General features: G+C 35.7%; 1 long non-coding RNA gene across 2 annotated transcripts in view; it reads right to left on the minus strand.

The window, feature by feature from the left end:
• Positions 1-3,939: 3,939 nt before the first annotated feature.
• Positions 3,940-26,520, minus strand: part of LOC121041476 (uncharacterized) — a 210,195-nt gene continuing 187,614 nt past the window's right edge. Inside the window, exons 4-5 of one of the 2 annotated variants that reach the window (XR_005795758.1) lie at positions 4,609-4,673; positions 3,940-4,213 (exon numbers count right to left, since the gene is read on the minus strand). This is a non-coding gene — a long non-coding RNA (uncharacterized LOC121041476). The remainder of the gene's footprint in view (positions 4,214-4,608; positions 4,674-26,520) is intronic. The other variant, XR_005795759.1, reaches the window with a different exon arrangement.

Raw genomic sequence — 26,520 nt, forward strand, 5'->3', positions numbered from 1 at the left:
CAAGGAAAACCACGAAAAGTAAAAAGACATGAGTAAATCTAGGAGCACCTGGGTGGCTCAATCAGTTAAGTGTCTGGCATTGGTTCAGGTCATGATTTCACAGTTCGAGGGTTCAAGCCCCACATGGGGCTCTGTGCTAACAGCTCAGAACCTGGAGCCTGTTTCAGATTCTGTGTCTCCCTCTCTCTCTCTCTGCTCCTCCCCATCTTGTGCTCTGCCTGTCTCTCTCTCAAAAGTAAATAAATATTTTTTAAAAATTTAAAAACAATAAAGACATGAGTCCATCTAAAGTAATAGTGATGGTTTAAGGCAAAGGCAATTATGCATATATAACATATATAATAATTATATGTAAAGTTTATATGTGTGTGTACATATATATATATATAATTAAAATATAATAATAGCATACAAGTTAGGACAGAGAAATATGGTAAAGGCATTCCAAAATTCCAAAGTCCTTACATTGTCCTTTCAGATGATAAAAGTGTCAATTAATATTAGATTTTCATAAGTCAATAATTCACACTGTAATATCTAGAAAAGCCAATAATAAAATATTGAATGTGTATAATTTCAAGCTAATAAAAGGAAAAATTGGATATTTCTTTAGGAAGTTAAATAATCCAAAAACAAACCCGGTGAATGTGGAAAAACTAGAAAATACTTAAGATAACAGAGCTAAACTCAACTATGCTGGTACATATGCTAAATATAAATATCCTAAGGTTCCAATTAAGAGATAAAGAATCTCAGACTGAAATAAAAATAACTGTATAGATAAATAAGACACATATCTAAAATATACAAGTATAAAAAGTGTGATTGTTCTATAGGTTACTAAAAGAGCTTTGTTAGAGTCACTCATATAATTATGAATTTGTCTATTTCATCTTGTAATTCTATTGATTTTTGCTTTATACACTTTCACATTGTATTAGATTCAGACAAATTAGGAATTTTTAATCTTTATGGAACAGTACTTATATCTCTAGTAATGCTTTTGCCTTTAAATCTACTTCATTAGACTTCACTCTTACAGATATATCTTTTGTAAAATTATAGAAAAAGGAGTGATTACTTAAACATTCAAAGAGTAGGGGTTTATAATGTAAATCCAAGTTCAAAGCCTTTGTTGTACTCCTTTGGTTAAGCTTCACAAATACATTGTATAACTTCGGTATCTGTGCCAGTTCAAATAGAAAATTAAAGATGTCCTTCTCCAGCTTTCTCCTGCCAGGGTTTTCTACCATACTTCTCAGTTCTCAGGAGCCCTTTTGCCCTCTGGCCAAAAAGATTGGATTCTATCAGAGTTTTAACCTCCTCCCTCTTGTGCAGTTCCAAGTAGATGTTGTACAGTGGCAAGGGAAGAAGAAAACAATCATGGAGATTCCCCCCCATGTTCTCCTATGACGGGACCCCTTTTCCCACTTTCTCTATCTAAGATCTCCTTTCAGGATTTTAAATGCTTGTGCTACAGTACATTTGGAGCTGGTTTTGGGGAAAATCAAGGAGAATAAAAAGAAAATAAAAATGGGAATTACATAGAAGGATGTCTCGCAAATGGAATGTATCAAAAGTCATCAAGGTGTGAATCAATTTTACAGTGTCTATTCAATGTTGGCAATTTATATTCAGGAGTAAATGGAACCACTTTAAATTTCTGGTGGCTCTCACAAGTGCATGGGTTCCCATTTTGTCTCCATGAAGAGTCATCTTCTACTATATTCTTGGAGAGCATGGGCCAATGATAATGAATAAATGATAATGAGGAAAAATCAAAAGATGAGATCTTCAATAAGAACAGAATATCAACACTAATTATATATGTATATTCTAGGTAAATGTGTAAATAATATGATACTGAGATGCATTAAAAGGCCTGTAGAGTTCCTATTTATTTCTGACATTATTCTTGGTAGTTTAGAGGTATAGCCTAGCAATGTGTTTCAGAAGATGGTTATGAGAAATAAGAAAAACTCACCAAAAAATGGAATAATTTTTGCTTCTGTTTATCAAGAAAATTATCTACATGAGTCAAAGGATCTTCAATTGAAATTCATTCAAGATATACCCATCACTTCCAATAGATTGGAAATTTGTCCATTATAAATATAGGTTCATGAGAGTAATAGAGTTACATTTTCATTTTATAGCTCTATCATTATGGGGTGAGTTGTCTTTAAAGAGGACTTTATTATTTCTATCACCTTCTTAATTGGAATCAAGGTATTATAAGTTTTCAGGAGACCTCAGTGGTCTTTTAAATATTTGAGAGCTGAGCATAGATTCCTTTGATTATCAAAAACTTCATCTGGGAGCCCTGGATCCAATTTGTCTATTACTATCAGTAGATAATGTGATTCTGAGCTATTACACCCTGAAGAAGAATATAATGAAAATCTAATACTTTCAGTTTGTATATCCCTGTCCGTGTGTTTTGGAATTACACGATTCTAGGAAAATGTGAAAGTTATGATAGGCAAAAGACCTCCTTGATAAATTTACAATTGTAACAAGACTGTGATACTGAAATCTGACAGCAAGATACAGTTCTTTAAGCCAAGTTGATAGGTTACAAATATGTATCGATTACATTATAATCTATCACCACATTGCTAAACTGTTATCAGGAGGGGAAATACTTAAAAATACTTTAAAAATTAAAAAGAAGAAATTTAACCATACAACCTTGTATATTGGAATGTAAGAGAATGTTTATTGTCATTGCTGACTTAGTGTCTTGGGCAGGTGACAATTTTTGCTATAATTAGAAAGCTATGACTAAATTTCCTAAAGCCAGAAAAGTTTCAGTGTTCTACAGCTGTGCTATCTAACTACATGTGGCTTTTAAGCCCTTGAAAAGTGACTAATCCAGATTGAGAGATGCTATAAGTTAAAATACATACCATATCTTAAAGATTTAGTTTGAAATAAAGAATATAAAACATCTCATTTATAATTTTTAAAAAGGTTATATGTTGAAATGATACTTCTGATGCACTAGGTCAAATAAACTATATATTAAAATTAATTCCATTTATTTTTACTTTTTTAAATGTGACTACTAGAAAAATTAAAAATACTTGATGACTCACATTTGTGGATCATATTCCATTTCTGTTGGATAGTGCTGTTCTAAACCATAGTGATAATAATATTAAGATGACTGGATAGAACATTCTACTTCTTATATTAGAACTCATCTCTCCAAGAAATTTTCTAGTGTGGTGTGCCCAGCAACCCCTCAACAATCGTGCATGGTTCCCTTGGTTTAGTTAAATTATTTTATTCTTACTTTCTTATGGTATAAGCCTTGTTATATCTGCTATACGTGTATGGGTGCTGCAACTTTTATCTCCATGTCTGTTTCTCTTATTAGACTATGAGCTTCTTTGGGAGAAAGACCTATCAGCACATAGCATATTGCCAATAAAATATAAAGAATAAACTTTAAAAAAGAAAGAAATTGATAATTTTATTCATACCATGTCTAGGACGATTCTACATTAGTACGCACTAAATAATGTGGCCTGGCTTGAGTAACTGAGTTAGTTAGGACACTGTTAAACTAATCACAATTAAAGAGGGCCTCCTCATTCCATCTGGAAAGTCTTTTAGAGAATCTTTTTTTTTTTCAACGTTTTTATTTATTTTTGGGATAGAGAGAGACAGAGCATGAACGGGGGAGGGACAGAGAGAGAGGGAGACACAGAATCTGAAGCAGCCTCCAGGCTCCGAGCCATCAGCCCAGAGCCCGACGCGGGGCTCGAACTCACGGACCGCGAGATCGTGACCTGGCTGAAGTCGGACGCTTAACCGACTGCGCCACCCAGGCGCCCCTAGAGAATCTCTTTTAAATTAACCAGAGGCAAATACAGATAGTACTACTGGTACTTAAAATGACAGAAATACACTATTTCAAGACTTTTGTATTAATGTATTCAACGTATGTTTACTTAGTTTGTTAGGTGTCTGACATGGGGACACAAAGATTAATAAACATTATTACTGTATTTATGTAGTTCACAGCCCAGATGAGGAGACAGATATCAATGTATTCTGAACTACAACTGAAGAATGTGCAGATTATAAGGATGGAGAAAGTTATCAGTTCTTCCTGGCTTTATAGCAGAATTCAGGATTTAGCTGAAGCTTAAAAGATGAGGAAATGTTTCCCCACACAGGTCAGGGGGTAGCATTCTACGGCAATCTACAAAGAGAAGTAAATAAAAATGGCAGCATTGAGACATAAAGGAGCTAGTAATTCTATATTTTAGAGTTAGGGAATGTAAGTTGGAAGTGGTAATAGGGTCAGTTAATTCATATACTCAATCTATCCAATAATTTGAATATTATTTCTTGGGGAAATGCAGTGTATATCTTAGCAGCTCTAGCTCTAGAGTTAAATTTTCTGAGTTCAAATTTTCTGCTACAACCTAATCACGTGATCCTGGGTAAATTGTTCTTAAAACAACTTTAAGCCTCAGTCTGCTTACATGTACATTAAGAAAGGTAATGATAATAGTAATTACAATTTGTAATTACAATTACAATTTGTAGAGATGTGACAAGAGTTTAACAAAATGATCCACTTAAAATACTTACCATTGTCAATTCTTTCCAGTCAAAGATCATTCGGAACATACTTGTAGTTGAAAAAGCTGGGTTCGCTACTCATTACACAAAAATAGAAAAATATCAATTGGTAACGTGGGTGTCTCTGTAAGATGCATTAGAGAAGACCTATTATAAGATTTTGGCTTTGGGTGAGTGATTGGGGAAAATCCAAGAAAACAGGGGTTTGCTCTAGACTAGATGCTGTTGGAACATGGGGGCAATTCTATAATAGGGCATATCAGTAAATTGTATTCTTTGAGAAGGGCAACTAGAGCAAAGCTTAAGGCTATTATTGTTAAAGAAGCAGCAGCCATTCATATTAGCCAGCAGAGACGAGTGTTTGCTATTTTGGACAGTGATCTTGTTTTTGTCTGTACTTTAGATAAAGTTATGAAATGGTCTTGTTCTGTCTCACAGTCTCAGAATGACTTTGTCTGATGTTAGTCAGATAATTTATATACAAGAGGAGAATAAAATGGCCTAGCTATAAGTGTCAGACTAGTTCCTAGATGTCAGGGGCTGCTTTTTTTTTTTTTCTTGGCACTGTGCCTAATACATAATAAGTACTCAATAAATATTTGAAGTTACTTTCAAGATGTCAAGTGGAGCTGCAAGTAAATAGAGAGTTTAGGACTATGTTCTGAGAAACTCTATCATTTAACGTCCAGGTATGGGAGAAAAAGGTTGCAATGGAAAATAAAAACAACCAGGAAGATGGAAGGAAAAGTATGAGGGTATTATGTCATGGAAGCAAAAGGAAGAGGACTTTTTAAGAGAAAAAAAAAGTGGTGGAGAGCTAGCTGGTATTGCTAAGTCAAGGAAGATGAGTTCTGAACATGGAATTAGCAATAGGGAATTCTGTGGCAACATGGGTGAGAGAAATTTCAGTGGAGTAATGGAGAAAGTCAGGATTGGCAGAGTGAGAATGAGCAGGTGGCAGACCATTGCTTCCAGAAGGGAATTAAAATTAAGTGTGCAGAACAGTCATGGTAGGTCAAGGAGGATTTAGGTTCTGTTTTTTAATATAGAAACTATTTTTAATATTTAAGTGTTGATGATTCCAGTCAAGGAGAAGTTAAATCTACAGGAAAGAGAAAAATTGATAATGAAAGGTTCTAGAAAAAGCTGTAAGGAAGAAGGAAGAGAATCCAAAATAAATGTGAATAATCATAGGACCCATTGTGGGGTGTTTTGGTGCTATTGTCTTTGTTTTTGGCTTTCAAGGTATTAGCCATAATTGCCTAGATAAGGTTAAACTGATGAATGGTTCTAAACTGATACATAACATAATTATATTTGTATTTCAGAAAGCTAACAGCATAAAATGGAAGCTGCATTCAAGGATTTCAAAACTGGAGGCACAGATAACATTTAGGAGGCTAGTCCAATCATCCTGAAAGGAAAAAAAAGGCACAGACATGAATGCCAGCAATAAGAGCTAGAATAGAAAAGAGATGGAAAGTCAAGCTCTCAAGGATGGGGAACGGTGGGATATCAGTTATACCTCGTTTCATGAGGGTCACCAGGGTAAATGAGATGGGATATAGTGACTAACTCCTACACTTTGGACTCCAACAACTGGGGAGAAGGTAGTGCCACTCATTTTGTAAGAAATTCAGGAGGAAAAGAAGACTTGGACAGGAAGTCCAAGTCATGGGGAAGATTATGAACTTTAAAAAACTCATGTATAGTCACTCATCCATTAATCAAATCTCTTAAAAATCTATTTTATGTCAGGAAGCATATTAAACTCTGAGGAAACAGTCATGAGCAAGAGAGCTGTATTCCTGTCCTATTAGTGCTTACTTTAGGGTGTGTGTGTGTGTGTGTGTGTGTGTGTGTGTGTGTGTGTGTGTATGTGTGTGTGTTTTCTTTTTTGAGTTTGAGATACTTCTATGATTTCTAAGTAGATATGTTAAATAAACAATTGAATAAACTAATGTAGGGTACAGAAGAAAGGTCTGGGCTGAAACCTGTGTCTGTGTGTGTGAGTATAAAATACATATTTTTATGTACTTTTATATGCAAATATACATTTTTGTATATATCCACGTGGAATACTTGATTTACCTTTGAGTTTAGACAGAACTGGAGGTGAATTCTAGCTTTGCCCTTCCAGGTGTAAGAACACAAATCATCCAGCATTTACTGAGCACATGCTATGTACCAGCCCAGTGTAAGATACCGAAATACAAGGTTAATAGTCCATTGTGCTTGCGCTGGAGACACTTCTGGATTTGTGCAGCAGGTTGATTTTCATCCTTGCCAATGTGAGAAAAAAAGCATCTTTATCATGGAGTTGTTAGGAGTAAATGGGGCAAATACACAGAATGCTCTATGGCTGACATATTTCTCTGGATCATGCTATGAAGTCAGCTGAATAGTAGCATCATCTTTTAGGGTCACAATGTCACTGAAAGTACATTCTTCTAAAAATTAGTCACTACTTCTATTTCTGGAATTGTTAGTGTTCCCAATAAAGTGTTAGTTGTATTTATTAGCTTGCTTTAGGGAATCTTAACAATAGTTGTACTTTGATGAGCTGATTTTACAAGCCAGAGGCAACATTTTCCTAGTAGGATATAGTTATGTCAAAGAATCCATCTTGTGTAAATAATAAATGGCACATCCATCCTGGAGTTCATGTCCCACTGAGTCTTGATGAATTAGCTTTTTACCGAGTTTCTGTTTATCTGTCTTATGCAATGCCTTGTCTCTAAAATAAAAGAGACTTATGCAATGTCGCTAAAAGTACCAGGATGACTTAGGGAAGTTGTAATTAAGGAAGGAACGCACAAGGAAGGGAATCATAAAAAGGGGGTATCTGCCATACATTTTCACTAGAGTCTGACAATGAATCAAGGTGCTTAACCAAGTTTTGTACATCAATATTTTCCATCAACTGCTTATGAAGTGTCAGCCCTTTAAATTCACATTGAAAACCTGAAAATCCTTTGCTAGTCATAGAGCGTTAGGGACTACTGACCCAAGTCAACAGTTATACCTGGAAACCGCAAACCACCACAGAAGACCTAGAAAGTATTCACTTCCTACTTCTAGTAACAACTATCTTCATGCACCCATGGGTATGCTGCCTGTGAATCCTCTGTGCAATACTGCACAGAATACATTCAGTAATTCTTACCTAGGAGTATGTGCAAACCTTCTGGGAGAGCTGATTTCTACAAAAGGTGATTCTCACAAGAAAGCTTTTTTCCCTAACGTGAGCAATGTCTAATACACCTAACTACACCTCTTATAAATATATAGATAAAAGAGAGGAGGGTGAGGGTGGTGCTGTAACTCACCAGTACTAGTAATCTTAGCTTTCTTTAGAAAGAAGACATTCTCAAACTTCACTGTGCATTAACAAAGTGATTGACCCTAGGGAATATTCTAGAAGTATTTAGAGCTTTTTATGTTCACATGGAAAAATGGAGAAAATTACATTAAACTTCAATAAAGCATACAGGTATTTTAACCCTTTTCCATCAATCTTCCACCACATCTCTGGAAGTAGTATAATCTATTACCACATCAATGGTGCAATGAAACACACGTATCTTTAGCATCAGGTTTTATTTCTGGTTATGGATTTAAATCCTTTTAATAGCAAATCCCAAGGCTCTAGGACAAATTGCTGTCAGTGAGATTTGACTATACATTAGTCATTTGGGGCTCAGTAGATTTTCATATGGGTTATGCCAACTTTCCCTACTCCATGTGGTTTTCCAATATAGTAAATGAAAGGAAACCACCACAAACTTTAGAATTAGACACAATTCACATAAGTCCTCTGTATTAGTCAGGGTTCTCCAGAGAAACAGAACCAACAGGACATAGATACATATGTAGGAGGAGACTTATTTTAAGAATTGGCTCGTGTGATTATTGAGGCTGAACACTCCCATAGTCTGCCATTTGCAGGCTAGTAACTAGGAAAACCAGTGGTTTAATTCAGTCTGAGTCAAAAGGTCTGAGAACCAAGAGGGTGGATGGTGAAGGTGTAAGTTTCAGAGTCTGAAGGCCTGAGAACCAAAAGTTCCAAGGTCCAAGGTCAGCAAAAAGATGTCCCAACTCAACAAGAGAGAAAATTTGCCCTTTCTTTTGCTTTTTGTTTTATTCAGGCCCCAATGGATTGGATGATGCTAAACCACACTGGGGAGGGTGGACCTTCTTTATTCAGGCTATTTAATCAAATGCTAATCTTTTCCAGAAACACCCTCACGCCCACAAATAATGTTTTACCAGCTAGCAGGGCAACCCTTGGCCAAGTCAAGTTGGCATATAAGATTAATCCTCTATTTCTACAATCATGGTGATGCTGAAAAAATAACACACTTTTTGATCTTTGGTTTCCTCATCCATAAAACAGTAATAATGATACATCTGTAGAGTTAAAAAACACCTCTAGTCTTAAAAAGCATTCACATGCCTAATACACAGATGTTCAATATGTTGTAGCTATTATTTTTAATTATAAATGTGGATTCTTATCAACAAAGGCAAACTCTGAGATGCAATGATGGCAGAAAACAGCAGCATTTCAAGTACACACTGAAAAAGGAGACTTGAAATCAGCCCTTCCTATATGTCACGAACAAAGAAACAAAAGCTATTGAACAGTGCTATGTAATTTCTGTATGACAGAAAAAATGCCTACTAGTTCTACTGGTTTTAACCTTCTCCTCTCAATATGCTCTTTTCCTAAACTACCTGAAATATAGATTATAGGATGCAAAATATTTAGATGGCCCTAGGATTTCCACCCCTATGCTATACCCATGATTCAGTTTCCTTATATGACAAGGTTGAAGGAACCTTATTAGTGGTAGTAAAAGGCCCAGATTAGTTGACTAAATTAACCAAAATGGAGATTATCTGGGTGGGTCTAGCTTAATCAGGTGAAGCTTTAAAAAAAATTATTTATTTAAATTCAAGTTAGTTAACATACAGTGGAGTATCGGTTTCAAAGAGTCGAACCCAATGATTCATACCTTGCATATAACACCCAGTGTTCATCCCAACAAGTGTTCTCCTTGATGCCCATCACACATTAGACCACCCACCTCCCCCCTCCAGCAACCCTCAGTTTGTTCTCTGTATTCAAGAGTCTCTGAAGGTTTGCCTCCTTCTCTGTGTTTTATCTTATTTTCTTTCCCTTCCCCTATTCTCATCTGTTGTTTCTTAAATTCCACATGAGTGAAATCATATGATATTGGTCTTTCTCTGACTGACTTATTTTGCTTAGCATAATACACTCTAGTTCCATTCATGTTGTTGTAATTTGTTGAGGAACTTCCATACTGTTTTCCAGAGTGACAGCACCAGCTTGCATTCCTACCAGCAGTGTAAAACTGTTCCCCTTTCTCCACATCCTTGCCAACATCTGTTGTTGCCTGAGTTGTTAATGTTAGCCATTCTGACAGGTGTGAGATAGTATCTCATTGTGGTTTTGATTCGTATTTCTCTGATGAGTGATGTTGAGCATCTCTTCATGTGTCTATTAGCCATCTGGATATCTTCTTTGGAAGAATATCTATTCATGTCTTCTGTCTGTTTCTTTACTGGATTATTTGGTTTGGGGGTGTTGACTTTGATAAGTTCTTTATAGATTTTGGATACTAACGCTGTATCCAATGTCATTTGCAAATATCTTCTCCCATTCTGTAGGTTGCCTTTTAGTTTTGTTGATTGTTTCCTTTCCTGTGCAGAAGCTTTTTATCTTGATGAGGTCCCAATAGTTCATTTTTGCTTTTGTTTCCCTTGCCTCCAGAGACATATCTAGTAAGAAACTTGTATGGCTGAAGTCAAAGAGGTTGCTGCCTGGTCTCCTCTAGGATTTTGATGATTTTGATTTCCTGTCTCACATTTAGGTCTTTCATCCCTTTTGAATTTATTTTTGTATATGGTGTAATAAAATGGTCCAGTTTCATGCTTCTGCAGGTTGCTATCCAGTCTTCCCAGCACCATTTGCTGAAAAAACCATCTTTCTTTCCATGCATATTCATCCCTGCTTTGTCGAAGAAGAGTTGGCCATTCCTGTGCTCTATTCTGTTTCATTGATCCTATGTGTCTGTTTTTGTGCCAGTACAATAATGTCTTGATGAGTAAAGCTTGGCAATACAGTTTGAAGTTTGGAATTGTGATGCATCCAGTTTTGGTTTTCTTTTTCAAAATTATTTTGGCTATTCGGGGTCTTTCCTCTTTCCATTCAAATTTTAGAATTGTTTGTTGTAGCTCTGTGAAGAATGCTGATGTTATTTTGATAGGGACTGCATTCAACGTGTAGATTGCTTTGGGTAGTGTAGACATTTTAATCATATTTGTTCTTCCAATTCATGAGCATGGAATGCTTTTCCATTTCTTATATCTTCTTCAATTTCTTTCATAATTTTTCTACAGTTTTCAACACATAGATCTTTTACCTCTTTGGTTAGGTTTATTCCTAGGTATCTTATAGTTTGGGGGACAATTATAAATGAGATTGATTCCTTGATTTCTCTTTCTGCTGCTTCATAATTGGTGTATAGAAATGCAACTAATTTCTGTGCAGATTTTATATTCTGTGACTTTGCTGAATTCATGTATCAGTTCTAACAGTTTTTTTGGTGAAGTCTTTCAGGTTTCCCATGTAAAGTATCATTTACAGTCATCTGTGAAGAGCAAAAGTTTGATTTCTCCTTGGCCAGTTTGTATGCTTCTTATTTCTTTTTGTTGTCTGATTTCTGAAGCTAGGACTTCCAGTACTATGTTGAACAGTGGAGAGGGTGGACATATGTTATAGAACTCCGCTGGGAAGCCATGTGGTCCAGGACGCTTGTGTGTTGGGAGATTTTTAATAACTTGCCTAATTTCTTTGCTGACTATGGGTCTTTTCAAATTTTCTATTTATTCTTGTTTCAGTTTTGGTAGTGTGTGACTTTCTAGGAATTTGTCCGTTTCACCCAAATTGTCCAGTTTGTTGGCATATAATTTTTCAAAGTATTCTCTTATAGTTTGTATTTCTGTGGTGTTGGTTGTAATCTCTCCTCTTTCATTTGTGATTTTATCTATTTGGATCCTTTCTCTTCTCTTTTTGGTAAGTCTGGCTCAATTTTGTTTATTTGAAAGAACCAGCTTTTAGTTTTATTGGTCAATTCTACTGTTTTTTCTTTGTTGTTTTTTTTTTTCTATATAATTTATTTATGCTCTAATCTTTATTATTTCCTTTCTTCTGTTGGCTTTCCCCTTTACTCATTTCTCCTTTCCTAGCTCCTTTAGGCATAAGGTTATACTGTGTATTTGGGATCTTTCTGACTTCTTGAGATAAGCCTGAATTACAATGTTCTTTCCTTTAGAACTGCATTTGCTGCATCTCAAAGGGTTTGGACTGTCATGTTTTTTGTTTTGTTTTGTTTTGTTTTGTTTTGTTTTGTTTTGTTTTTTGGGACAGAGAGAGACAGAGCATGAACGGGGGAGGGGCAGAGAGAGAGGGAGACACAGAATCGGAAACAGGCTCCAGGCTCTGAGCCATCAGCCCAGAGCCCAACGCGGGGCTCGAACTCGCGGACCGCGAGATCGTGACCTGGCTGAAGTCGGACGCTTAACCGACTGTGCCACCCAGGCGCCCCTGAACTGTCATGTTTTTATTTTCATTTGCTTCCATGTATTTTTTTTATTTCTTCTTTAATTTCATGCTTAACACATTCATTCTATAATAGGATGTTCTTTAACATCCATGTATTTAGAGATTTCCAAAATTTTTCTTATGGTTGATTTCAAGTTTCACAACATTTTGATCTAAACATATGCATGGTATGATCTCAATCTTTTTGTACCTGTTGAGGGCAGATTTGTGACCCAGTTATGTACTCTATGCTGAAGAATGTTCCATGTGCACTTGAGAAGAATGTGTATTCTGCTGCTTTAGGATGAAATGTTCTGAATATATATTAAATCCATCTGGTCCAGTGTGTCATTCAAAGCCATTGTTTCCTTGTTGATATTCTCAGATGATCTGTCCTTTGTTGTAAGTGGGATATTAAAGTCCCCTACTATTATGGTATTATCATCAAGAAGTTTACGTTTGTTATTTTATACTTAAGTGCTCCACGTTGGGGTTGTAAATATTTGCAATTTTCAGATCTTCTTCATGAATAGACCCTTTAATTATAATATCCTTCTTCATCTCTTATTACATTCTTTGTTTCAAAATCTAGTTTGTCTGATAGAAGTATGGCTACTCTGGCTTAATTTTGACCTCCATTAGCATGATAGACGGTTCTCCATCCCCTCAATTTCAATCTGCAGGTGTGTTTAGTTCCAAAAGGAGTCTCTTGTAGGCAGCATATAGATGGATCTTGGTATTTTATCCATTCTGATACCCTATGTCTTTTGATTGTAGCATTTAGTCCATTTACATTCAGAGTGATTACTGAAAGATATGGATTTAGTGATTATGTCACCCATAGATTTGGTGTTTCTTGTGATGTTCTCTGATCCTCTGTAGTGTTTGTTGCTTTGGTCTTCATTTTTTTCCTCCACTCAAAGAGTCCCCCTTAAAATTTCTTGCAGGGCTGCTTTAATGGTCACAAACTCCTTTACTTTTTATTTGTCTGGGAAACTCTTTATCTCTCCTTTTATTCTGAATGACAGCCTTGCTGGATAAAGAATTCTTGGCTGCATATTTTTCCAATTCAGCACATTGAATATTGCCTGCCACTCTCTTCTGGACTGCCAAGTTTTGGTAGACAGATCCGCTGCTAACCTTATGTAAATTCTAAGTAAGTTTTTATGTAAGTTCCTACCCTTGTAAATTAAGGACCTTTTGTCCTTAGCTACTTTTGAATTCTCTCTTTACAGCTCTGTGTTTTGCAACTTTCACTATGATGTGTTGTGGTGTTGACCTGTTTTTGTTGATTTTGAAGGGAGTTCTCTGTGCCTCTTGGACTTAAATGCCTGTTACCTTCCCCATATTAGGGAAGTTCTCAGCTATAATTTGTTCAAATAAACCTTCTGCCCCTTTTCCCCCACTCTTCTTCTTCTGGGATCCCTATGATATGGGTATTGTTTTGTTTTATGGAATCACTAAGTTCTCTAAGTCTGCCCTGGTGATCTAATAGTTTTCTTTCTCTCTTCTTTGTAGCTACATTATTTGCCATAATTTTATCTTCTATATCACCAAATCCCTTTCTTTGCTTCTTCAATTCTGTGACTGTATCAAGTTGGTTTTGCATCTCAGTTATAGCAATTTTTTAGGTCTTTGATCTCTAAAGCAAGGGTTTCTCTGGTGTCTTCTATACTTTTTTTCAAGCCCACATAGTAGCCTTATAACTTTTGTTCTAAATTCTTGTTCAGATATATTGCTTATATCTGTTTTGAGCAGGTCTCTGGCTGTGATTTCTTCCTGAACTTTCTTTTGGGGAAAATTCATCCATCTTGTCATTTGGACTACATTTATGTCTTTTGTGTGTTTTAAAAGCTTGTTACGGGGGCGCCTGTGTGACTCAGTAGGTTAAGTGTCCGACTTTGGCTCAGGTTGCAATTTGTGGGTTTGAACCCCACGTCAGGCTCTGTGCTGACAGCTCAGAGAGGCTGGAGCCTTCTTTGGATTCTGCGTCTTCCCCTCTCTCTCTGTCTCTCTCTCTCTCACAAATAAAACATTAACAATTTAAAAAAAATAAAAAATAAAAGCTTGTTATGTTTCCTGCACCTGAGAGTATTGCTATATTAAAAAGGGGTCATGCTCTGTTCAAGGCCTGGAACTCCAGGAAGTGTTTCTGGGGTATGCTGTGTGCACTCTGCTTTGTGGTCTGGCTGCTCTTTCTGACTGGACAGTCCTCTTCAGAGTTTCTTCTTGCTTGAAGTGGGGAGTGTTTGTACCTGTAACTAGGTGTGCTTTGACTTGTTTGTTGGAGTAAGCCTCACACCTGCTACGCTGTCCCCTTGCAACTGTGGAGCTCCTTCTGCCACTCCACAGATCAATTTCCTGGGTGTTCCAAGTGACCTGACTTCAATACAGCTGTGTTTGAAGGACAAGGAAAGCTTAGGGTCCCCCTACTTCTCTGCCACCTTAACTCCTCTCCAGGTGAAGCCTCTTAAAAGCAAGATTAGGCCTTCTCTAGATTAGAGAGATTCCCCTGCTGGCCTGAAAAGTAACTTTCATGTAGCGAGAGACCTGTGGCAGGGTCACAGGCAAAGAACTGGGAATGACCTTTTGGACCTGAGAGTGGCCCCTAGCCAGCAAGAGAAAGAGCTTAATCCTAAAGCTACAAAGAACAGAATTCTGCCAAAAATAATGTGCACCTAAAAGAGACTCCTGCACTCTAGAAAGGGTCTGAGCTTGTTTGATCCCTTGATTGTAGCCCGTGAGACTTCTGACACACAGAAATAGTGAGATAATAAATGCATGTTTTCTGAACCTGCTAAGTTTGTGGATATTTGTTACATAACAGGAAAAAACTAATACAAAATCCACCTTTTTCTAACCTTCCAACAGGTTATTCACATAATGGTTCAGGAGTAGATACTGTCTACTGGTTTAAGAGTCAAAAAAGAATGTGACTGGAATAAAATGATTTCAGCAAGTAAGGCATTTGAACCAGCTCAAACTTTTCAAACATTTAGGCAGAAGTTAGTAGAGTAAGTAGGAGTTAGTAAGAATGCAATGTCAGGGCAGGGAAATATTTTTTTTTAAAGGAGAAGAAACTTCATTCCAATTCCATTAACAAACCACTCACCTTTAGCAATAACTAAACCAGTCCAAATTGTAGTGGGTCTTAATTAAAGAGACAGTAACTTGACCACTATCCTAATAAAGCAGTCAAAGTGTTAGGACACAATTTAATTGGAAGAAATGACTGTGTTTACCAGCATAAATAATGTAAACAATCTCAAGGAACTAATTATAAGAGACTGGAAACCCTTCAGAGGGTTAATAATAAATTTAAATGTCAGTCCTTGAGTTTGGTTGGCTATATGACTTATTCTAGAGTCAGTCCCAGTCATTTATGGGTTCCAAATATGATATTAGGACTTAATATGTAAATATAAAGAAGTTGTAAACTTTGAAAAAGAGGAAAATTAGCTTGAGAATTACCATAATGGCCTCTTACTTGAAACCTGTATATAATGAAATGAATTAAGTATAAGTGGCACATAATTACACATTTTTTAGGTGTGAGCCCATGATAAAGAAGAGGAAATCTCTATTTCTTTTTAATACAGAAAGTTAAAATCGTCAACCAGCAAAGCAAAGTTGTACTGCGTTGAATTTCTTATCATCCTTGAAGAAATTTACCTGGGCTCACCTACGAAGAAAGGCACACTAAAGACTGAGACACAAAAATGACTTCCGGAAAGCTGCTAAGAAATGAAAAAGTACCAATGAGCCACATACTTTATTCCTTGTGAGCCAAGAAGACATTAGTCATTTCAGAGAATTTATGTGAATAGATTTCATTCATGAGGACTTGAAAATTTAAATGTGAATGTCTGTGTCTGTGTGTGTATATTGGTAGATGTGTATTTGAGTATTTTCATGTGAGTGTGTAAATATGAATGGAAAGACAGAAAGGACATAGAAAGAAATTCACCCAAGATCTTTGCCTCTTACCTAAATGGATTTAAAAGCTATGTCAACCACATTCTTACCAGCACACACACACACACACAAACACACACACACACACACACACACACAAAAACTAAAAAACAAAAACAATTGATTTGTAGTTTTATATGAGTAGATCATTTAGTGTAAAGGTTGTATTTCAAAGTCTCCTAACTGTTCTCCTTTATTCCCAATCCAGGTAAACTAAAAAAAAAAAAATTCTTAAGGCTATCAACCTTAGCTAGCAAAGATATGAGACTAACAGTAAATACATGAACTCCATTTTCTATCTAAAGTTTGAGCACTGGTCTGATATATCCACAGCGTTGATGGAACAGTGTGGATATCCTTTTTTTTTTATGTTTGTTTATTTATGTTGAGAGAGAGAGAGAACACAAGAGAGGGCAGAGGGAGAAGGAGAAAGAGAGAGAGAGAGGGAGGGAGGGAGGTAGAGAATTTTAAGCAGGCTCCACACTCAGCACAGAGCCTGACACAGGGCACAATCCCATAAACCATGAAATCATGTCCTGAGCCAAAATCAAGACTTGGATGCTTAACTGACAGAGCCACCCAGGTATCCCTGTGGATATCTTTGATAGCTATTACTCATGAGCCTGTCATCATTCTAAATTTTTGTATTTGGAGGAACATGAAAAAATAATTTCCATCAATGTTGAGCAAATAATATACATGGCTTCTCTGGCTGATCGAATGAAAGTTAAGTTAAATCTCCTCCACCAGGGTAAAATCTAATTTTCCTATTGTAAGGGAATAGTTTTGGGAATATAAACAGGAGGTTAGCACTAGTTTCATCATCATCACTTTTTTCTATTCCACAATAACTAACTTAATTTAAAATTGTTTTACTACTCAAGTATACATGTTCATTGTGGAAAAATTAGAAAATACAGAAAGTAAAAAGAACAAAATTAAAAGCATCCATAGCCTTCTACCTATTTTAGCTTTCTACTACCTATAAAAAGTATCTAAAGCCTTCCCTTTATCTAAGCAAAATGTGTGTGTGTATGTGTATATGTATATATATGTATATGTATATATGTACGTATATACATGTGTGTATATGTAATATATATGCATATATGTAATTATATATACATGTATATATAATGTGTACCATGTATACATGTATACACATGTATATATAATTACATACACACACATACATACATATATACATACATGCATAGCCTTTAAAAATACAATAGCTTGGGGCGCCGGGTGGCTCAGTCGGTAAAGCATCCAACTTCCACTCAGGTTATGATCTCGCGGTTTGTGAGTTCAAGCCCCGCATCAGGCTCTGTGCTTATAGCTCGGAGCCTGGAGCCTGCTTCAGATTCTGTGTCTCCCCTTCTCTCTGCCCATCTCATGCTCATGCTGTTTGTCTCTGTCTCTCAATAATAAATAAATGTTAAAAAAAATTTAAAAATACAATAGCTAACATAAAACTTAAATGGAAATTCCTCTGGGTAGCTAAATCACTCTGGGTTTTACAGCAACATAAGTTGGAGGGTGTAGCCAAGAGCCCCCCTGGGTCCTCTAAATTGCAGAGGGAAGCCCATGATATAGAGTACGATACGGTGATATTTATCAACAATAATGTCTATATTTTCATAGATCCTAGCAATAAATACTTGTCACATATTTAATAGGTTAAATTTGTATTATAATATACTGATATGATACATATACACCTTGCTTCAGGGTGTAACTGCATTTCAGCATCGAACAGCAAGCTAATAAAAACTGTAGCAAGAAACAGTTTTACGACCCTCCATTGACTTGTGATTCACATTATGTTATCTTATGGCAGACATCTGAATTAAAGGTTAACACACACTATTTAACGGTGTCTGAATGAATGTACAGTGCATGAATACATGCTTCTTGAAATTTTTTATCAGTTTTGATACTACACATGCTTTGTGATTTGGGTTAAGACATGACTTTAAGTGGTTGATGGCTCCTGCTTGACTCTTTTGAGTAATAGGAAATAACACATTTTGTCAGGATTCCTTCAATTAAGTGCATATCCACCATTAAAGCAATCTGTCATTATTTTAGCAATGTCATTAACATCTACAATATAATTCAGAGGGGCTTTGTTCTTCTTTCAAAATTAGTAGCACATGCATTTATATAGAAAGCTTGAAATACAAAAACAAATTTAAGCAGCTTTCAACTCCAAGCTATACAAATATTTTTAAATGGATTACATAGAAGGTATGACTTTACTAAGAAAGAAAAGCCCACAGAAATTATATATCCATTAACATGGATTAATGATATAAAATATGAATTACTTTTCTTTCTAATGTGACAAATCAAGAAATACAGTTTAGTGTACTACTAAACGTACTTGGCCTAATGAAAATAATTTAATTTACTGGGCTACTGAAAGTAAAAATCAGTATATAAAATTTATGATTTTTATATATAAATATTATCAGTCTTTAGAAATATTTTGGAAAAATTTTAATGCATAACAATAATGTATTAAGTGCTTAATAAAAAAGATAAAATTTTATTAGCAAATTTAGATGGCAACAGTCAACTTTAAATTGCTAAAATAGATCTTATTTACTCCTGTGGATTCAGTAAATAGGTTAAGATTCAATTACAAATAATGCAAGGAGAAAGCTGAAGTTTACAAAACAGAGTAGAGGTTCGGCTACAATAAAAGTATATTTTTCTATAGGATGCCTGTGTGGCTCAGCTGGTTACACATCTGACTCTTGGTTTCGGCTCAGGTCATGATCTCATTGTTTCGTGAGTTTGAGCCCCGTGTCTGGCTCTGCGCTGACAGTGTGGAGCCTGCTTGGAACACTGTCTCACCCATTCTCTCTACCCCTTCTCCACTCATGCTGTTTCTGTCTCTCTCAAAAATCAATAAATAAACTTAAAAAAGAGTGTATTTCTCTATATTGTATACATATATACATATGTTCTATATATTTGTATATATAAAAAGTATATACTGTTGTATAAATATGAACTATAAAGTGATATTTATTTCCTGTTACCTAAAATTATTGACATGTATAAAAGCTTTCTTTGACAAAATTTTCATCTCTTGTCCACCTCAATGGGCTGTAGACCTGGGGCAACAAAGGAACTGAGAAAAAGAGACGACAGTATAGTAAGGCACAGGGGACCATGAGATACCGAGGTTTATTGTACATCTTCTTATATACGTTTTCAGGAAAAACAGATAAGCAATGATTAACAACAGAAGCTTAGCAAAGCATGTCAACAATGTACATCTGATTCAGCTACCATAAGTATATTGCATACGAGAGCAGCCTTACAGATACTTATGCTCCGATAAGAATCTTTACGATAGAAGCAAAGACAAAGAAGGGAGTGGATGCACTGTGCTATATACAGCTGGCTTCCTTTAAGCAAAACATCCCTATCTACATACTAAAGAACAGACCACACTTCCCGAGGGCAATTCACTCAAGTCCTTTCAGGTGATTTTTAACCTTAGGATCTTGAGTTTTCTCAGAGATCTTGGAGTCTGAACGAATATGCGCCTGTGGTCATTGTGGTGTTCTTGTTCCCACAATCACTGATAGTTAGGTTGCAAGTAAAATATCAAATGGAACTTAACTAGAAGCATAGAGACATTATAATCATTTTGTAGACCATAGAAATCTCTGGACTTGACCTGCTCTCTCTTGCAATGGCTCTTAGAATAATCTAGTACACGTTATAGATAGTTGGGAGTCATGTCTTTTCTCCCTCAACAGAGTAAAAATTCTTTAAAGTAAGGATTACTATTCTGTGTCTTCCCAAAATTCTCACAGACTTTAGCCCACCACTTTGCATGTTACAAATATTAAATTAATAAATGTCCTCCAATTATCTTAAATATGACATCCAAAATAATGCACTGCCTTGACCTCGATAGCTCTTTTTCCTCAAGATTCCTCATCTCAGCAAAATTTCCAACCATCTACCCTCTCAAGCAAAACACAGGGAGTTATCCACAGTTCTCTCTACAGTCTCAAATTCAGTCCAAATCCTGCTTCAAATCCTGTATTTCTCAAATCTGTCTTTTTTTTTTTTTTTATGTTTCCACTACCCCATTTCTTGCTAAGCCCTCTTTTTCTTAGTTAGCATCCATCCCAACATGGTGATGTAATACCTTTCTGATTTTAACACTTGCAGTATGTTTGAGTTCTATTTCCTGGGTGCAAAAACATAATCTTCTGTGATACTGAGGTAAGTTTGGGTCAGTCCATTGAGAATTTGTGAGCATTTCCCAAATTTGTTCCATAGTAACCAAGCTGCAACCTCCTTCAGCTCTCATTTCTCCCCAGAGTTTTGCCTTTTTCGTAATTTTGCCCATCAGGAGTGACTCACCATTTGTTTGTGGTAAAACAAAAATTCTTAATGTTGCTTAAAGGATAAACCCAAGGAGGTGCCCAGATATCTCAGTCGGTTGAGCGCTAACTACGGCTCAGGTCATGATCTTGCAGTTTACAAGTTTGAGCCCCCCCTAGAGCCTCAGAGCCTGGAGCCTCCTTCAGATTCTGTGTCTCCCTCTCTCTCTGTCCCTCCCCTGCTAGTACTCTATTTCTCTCTCAAAAATAAATACAAAACATTATTTGAAAAAAGGATAAACCCGAGACATTAAACATATACTGTATTAGATTAGGGCCAACAAGCACTTAAATGTGGAAATAAAATGCTACATAGACAGGCAAGGATCAAATTTAAAGGATTACCAAGAGAGATCAAATCTGTGCTTTTTCTTCTTTGGGAGTTTTTAAGATACAGTGATAAATTTCTGGAAAACCGCTTCTCTTAAAAGTTAGTGATCTAAATTCAAATGAAGCTAATTATTTTACTTCATCTTCTGTACCAAATCTTTTTTCCCCTAAAATAACCACCTTAGAGAACAAAAATACTGTCCCAATGGTGAATTATTACAGTGTACTAAACTGAGTTCATTGCTTCTGAGGCTCTTTCATGTAACATCCACATAATCAACACAAGATAAGTAAGTATATCTCGAATTGCCTCTCTTGTGGAGAAAGATATAGTACATGGCAAAAGAAATTTTACCCTACAAATCTCATGATAAACAAATTCCCAATTTATTTTTTCATTCAACCAATGCATATTTTCTAAGCCCTTACTGGTGAAAGCCAATGGACCATACATGGCCTACTTCCTCACACTTGATTTTCGATGCCTCATCAGGGTACAGAATTAGGTTCTCAAGCAAGGATAAAGGCAATCAACATATGGTATATAGTAATCATTTTGACATTACACAGGATTCATGTGGAGATACCCAGATAACAAGATAGCTATAATGGAAATATCATACCGTTTGGAATCAGAAGACCACAATCTAAACCATATGTTAGATTCACACTATTTTAACTTTTTAAAATCATCTAAACCATCTGCCCTGAATTTTTTTTTCATTGAGTAAGCACTAAGCATTCCATTGAGGAAGGATTAAGTAAGATAATAGGTAGGTATTTGATACCTGCATGATATTCTGCATAATTGTTGCATTAGTCCTCACAATAATAAAGTTAACACACTTTACTACAAAACATACTGTTTTCTTTATTAGATCATTATGAAGAATGAATAAGAAAATAAAAAACATGTCTTACAAAGCCTAACATACTATGTGAATTTAATGAAAATTGCTTATTGCTATTATTAGTCTATTACTAATCTGTTAAAGTTCTAATGTATTTCAGAGATCGCCACAATCTTGCTTATATAAGCAAACTAGAGAGGCGGGAAAGTTCCTCCCATATCCTTCCTGATTAAATGAAGAAAGAGTAGAAGGAAGAAAGGAAAATCCTATTACTATTCTCAGGCACTTTCACATAATATCTAATTAAACCCGAAAACACTCCCATGACTTAGGCATTCTTACCCCACTATAAGATAAGGAATATATGATCCAGAAAAATCAAAGAAATTTCCTGTTTCCAATACACAGGAGGATGGATTTAAGCTCATATTCACCTGATTTAAGAGCCCAGTTCTTTCTGCCATATCACACTTTCTTACAAGATAGGGGATGAGGTATCTTCACTACCTCTAAGATAATAATAACCCAGCTTGCTATGTTTAGCATTTACTATAAACACATGTTTGAAGAATGTTTTCACTTGCTTAACAAAGAAAATGTCCTTATCTGGAGTTAAATCATGGATCTCTACTTCATTTATAACTTCTAGGAAACAATAGAAATTTGTGCCCCATTAGAATATTCAAATTAAAGTATAAAACCTTTTTCAAATGGCTAAAGGAAAAATTATGATTAATGGAATCATTTATAAATCTATCAGAAGGCCATATATGTAGCAGACCATATAACTGCATTCTCATACTTTGCTGACTTAAAGATCAGTAATTTTCTTATCTTGAGATTAAAGTTTATGTGTATAAACTAGTTCCATTCACAGTTTTTAAGTTCCACTAAATTGAGAGAATGAGAAATTAAAATAGACACATATTTTTCCACTGTTACAAAACATACATATTTTTTTTTTTTTTACTATTACCTATACAGTTTTATTAGGTTCACTGTTTTTGTTAACTCACTGACTTTGAATGCAAACCTGTTGGTCGAAAAAAATTTCTACAATTAGCTTTAAATTAAATTTTTCTTTCCATTTATACAGGTAATACCTGCCAATCTGCTTAAGCAGTTATTCACCTATTTACTATATATTCAGTTTTTTTCTTATTCATTTGAAAATCATTTTTGAACCTCTGCTATGGACTGGCCCCTCAGACTGAGGTACAAGAGATGCAGAAGGATGTAGCAGACTTGATCTCTGCCATCCAAAGTTCACTGTCTAGTCTTGGCAGTTCAACTGAAAGAAGAGGATTATACAAGTAGTATCAACATTATGTCATCAATATTTTCATAGTAGAAGGTACTGGTTGCTATGTGAGTACTTGACAGGGAACCTAACTTAGTCTAAGGAGTCAAGTAAACCTTCTGGAAGTTGGAGCGTAACATCTAAGGGCTAAAAAATGAATAGGAGGGTGAGAGAAAATGATGTGGAGTAGGCGGTACTCCAGAGAGAATAACCAAATTGCATATGGTCTGGTTTCCCACAGTGGCCATGATAGATACCATTCATTAGGCCCTATCTTTTAAAGAATAATCTATGCCTGCAGAAAAAGTATTTTGTGGACTTTAGTAGAAATACCATAGTAAGTACAGAAGCCATGTTTGAACAGCATTCTGAACCATGATTCTACAATATATGGTCTTAAACTAGGATTGAGCATAATTGTCAATACCAAGTGATATATTATCACCTTTAGATAATCAGGCATCATGTTCTATTAATTGGCATGCCAAGTACTTGATAGCACCAGATATTATGGTTAATGCAAATGATTATTTTTCCTGTGAGTTTAATTAAGAGTCTCCATATTGATGTAATTAAAACCGCAGTGGCATTTGAAATGCATCACCTAAATAAAGTACCATAAGATTTACTCTATTAAGATTTGTAAGAGATCTCAGTAATTGCAATTTGCATTATTTTCTTTCACATATGTATTTCTCTGAAGAAATCAGTCACTGCATATATGTATGGCCATATTATCATCAAGTATTTCATTATTTTCATGGACAAAATTGTTCACTAATAGCACATCAACATTAGATGTAGGAACAAATGTTTTTTCAATATTTAAATTTAGGAGTTCTCATTGCCCATTATCTATCTATTAAGAATTACAAGTTCCAGTTTAACAGAGAATTCCATGTTAATCGCATGCTTTATAATGAGACTGTTTGTTATCCCTAGCCTGCACACACTTGATTAAAACCTTCAGTGTACTCACCAAGCTGATATTTTTTACCTACTGCCTTCACCTCTGGTACAGTGTAATTTTCAAAAAGCAAAAGGAAGAAGAGTATCATTTATTGTTAACTTTTTCTATAGATATCCTGTGTGCTTGTAACTCTCTGACATGTACAGGTAGCCCACACAGGACAAAGAAAACATTACCCGTAACAAAGGAGCCATTTATATCTCTGCAATCCAAATCAGATCCTGCCCCAATGGCACCCTAGACTACATGTACACATATGGAAAATTGTCAATTCAGTAATGGCAGGTAATTTCCATTCTATTGAGGAAACTGAGGCTTAAAATGGTTAAACAATGGTGGTGTATGATTTAAACCCAAACAAATGATCCAAAGTCTGCAATAATAATCTACATGCTACTAACTCTCAGGTGTTAAAAAAGAAAAGAATTTCTTTAAAACGTTATTTGATTTTTTTCATGGGTAACAAATACAAATAAATAAGCATAGTAAGTCCCCCAAATACTGTCTTGAGTCCTATAAGTTCTAACCATCTCCCACCCATATTTCCAGAAAGGAAAAAGAAAGGAAATCCAAATAGTAACTTTGAAACACTGCATTTTACCTCTGCTTACTAAAACTCTAGCAGTAAAGAAGTATTTGCATCATAATATTGTGGAAATATAGTAAACATAACATAGGGTCGTTTTACTGGAGAAGCAGTTTTTTCAAAGCAAACAGGGAGGAAAGAACAGATGTATAATAAAATGAAACCACCACATGAAACTTTATTTGTTCCTATTGTGATCGCCCACATGGTGTGGTACAAGAATATGTAACTACTCCCTGTTCTGGTTACTTCTGAGCATATCACTATACAAAATTATTATATCCAGTGGCTATTCGTAATGTAGAAAATGAATATTTTATTCACAGAAAGCAGATGAAGATTTCAGTCCTGAACTTTTAATTTTTTGTTTGTGTGTATCTATGACTACTCAAAAGCTCAATCCTAATTTCTGAGGCATACTTCCAAATCTTTTTCACATCTATGAAGTAAGTTTATCTTCAGGCCTCTGAGAAGTAATTAAGATTACTCCTACTTTACAAATAGGGAAACAGGGTCATAGGTCAACGTAACTTACTTAAGTGAACAGACTTGCAACAAGATGGTACCTTAAAAATGATTAACTGCTTCTTTTCAAAACTATCATTGAAATGGCTATCCATGTACAAAAAGAGAGAACCTATATCAGCATTGGATACTGTCCATGGGAACATCATGCATTAGAATTCCTTAGTGGTCTGCTACTGCAGACATTACTAGAAAGAAGGACCGGCTCAACCCATTATCACTCTGGAGCATCTGAAAAGTGAATACACGGAATCCCAGCATAAATCCATAAACACCTTCTAATTTGATTCGGTGAGGATAACTAGAGGCCACTGTGAGCAGGGATCAAACGACAAGTCTTTTTCTCCTACGGTACCACAGCTAAATCCTGCTGAAGACAGCTACGGTGAGTTTAAAACATAGCCCCCCAGGGCACCTGCATGGCTCAGTCGATAAAGCATCCCACTCTTGATTTCTGCTTAGGTCATGATCTCAGAGTTCATGAGATCTCCTGCTTGGGATTCTCTCTTCCTCTCTCTCTTCCCTTCCTCCCGCTCATATATGTGAGGCAAGAATGCTTGTTCAAGGGGATCAAAGACCCTCATGGAACCATGAGGCCAGGGAATAGCACTTTGTCCCCCCATATATACATATCCTAGGCAACATAGATTGAAAAGATCTGTATTTTGTTATGTTTCCTTGGAACTACATAATAGGGGGGAAATTCATACATTCATTCCAGAATAAAACAAACAAAAAACTACATTATCTCTAAAAGGAAAAAAAAATCATGTTGTCTTCAGTTATTTCTCTAACACAAACTTTCCAGGACAAAATGGAGCATGAACTACAGTTTTGAGAGAGAGAGATTTCTCTCAAACATTTAAAAAAACGAATAAAACATAGCCTCCATAACATTTTGCAATTGTTTTATTTAAATGATGACATATATTTTTCCCCTTCATATTGATCTACCTTTCAAAACATCAGCATATTTTCATATGCCAAGAGATGTTTCTTGTTTTGTTTTTCCTATTTGTTTCGGGTGCCTCTATGTTTGATAATATCGGGATATTGGGTAAATTTTGTCTGAAAAGTGTGATTCTATGTTTAACTGTGCCTTTGAGGTCCAGAAGGAGAAGTAAGGAGAAAGTTAATAGTTAGCTATAGTTTTACTTTGTCCGATCAGAAATTCCGATAACCCAAAGGGAAACATCTTAGAACTGAATTTGAGTATTGCCCCCATTTTGGGGAGGGAGGGTGTGTTGTTATAGTTACCTTCTGCTAGGTAAGGAAAATAAAAGGCAGATAAAACACACACACACACACACACACACACACACACACACACACACACACA

The sequence above is a fragment of the Herpailurus yagouaroundi genome, unplaced genomic scaffold (genome assembly GCF_014898765.1).
Source record: "Herpailurus yagouaroundi ecotype Mexico unplaced genomic scaffold, PumYag 184, whole genome shotgun sequence".
Taxonomy (NCBI): domain Eukaryota; kingdom Metazoa; phylum Chordata; class Mammalia; order Carnivora; family Felidae; genus Herpailurus; species Herpailurus yagouaroundi.